This window comes from Odontomachus brunneus, unplaced genomic scaffold (assembly GCF_010583005.1).
Source record: "Odontomachus brunneus isolate Ranch 3 - 2012 unplaced genomic scaffold, Obru_v1 Obru_scaffold_086, whole genome shotgun sequence".
Lineage (NCBI taxonomy): Eukaryota > Metazoa > Arthropoda > Insecta > Hymenoptera > Formicidae > Odontomachus > Odontomachus brunneus.
This window is the reverse complement of record NW_022639536.1, coordinates 858,850-859,695: the sequence shown is the minus strand read 5'-3', so window position 1 is coordinate 859,695 and position 846 is coordinate 858,850.

Below are 846 nucleotides of genomic sequence, written 5' to 3'. Positions count from 1 at the left end.
TAAAAGTTTTGCCGGACACGCTCTTATCAAACAAACTGTATAATACCTAGGCTGCGGATTCGCAACGTTTCCCATTGTCTGAACACGTCAAACAATATAAAGAAATAGCATTCTTTCGGTAAAAAGTCTGTTTCTTTCTAACAAAGCCTGCTTTATTCCCGTCACAAGACCACGATAAGTGGTGGGAATAAAACAGCCTTCGATAGAAAAAGACAGACTTTTTACCGAAAGAATGCTATTTCTTTATATTGACGCGTATAAACAATAGAAAAACCCGCGGCCTAGGTATTATACATCTATGGCCCTCTCCCAGCATAAGATTACGAGCCACGAGGTTATTAATTATTATGTAATATTTAATTTAAAAAATTTCTTTATTAATGAAAACATGAAAAGTATCATGTTTTACACTTATATTGTTCTCCAAACATACTATTGCAACTTTTATAGTCTTTTTATAATCCATACATGATTTGTTGTAGTTTAAACAATAAATGCAATAACTATTTATTTTTATTTTTTAGTTATCAACAATTTATCTAATTGTTGAAGTGAGACTATAAGATCTCAAACAATGGAGAAAAAAAAGAAAACTCCTCTAGGGTGATTTTTGTGAAGAACACGCTTTAAAAACCATATGGATAACGTAGACAGCTTAATACAAGAGTATTCTAATGTTTAACGACCCGAGGGCACGAGTTCTCGTTATCCGATCGAGCAAAAGTTTGGAAGGGATTTCTTTTTTGTCAAATGGAAACTTTTTGGAGGATGCCGCAGAAAAAATTTAAAAGTTGAAAAATAAGGTCCACCCTAATATATACTCTGTATATTCTGTGAATATACATA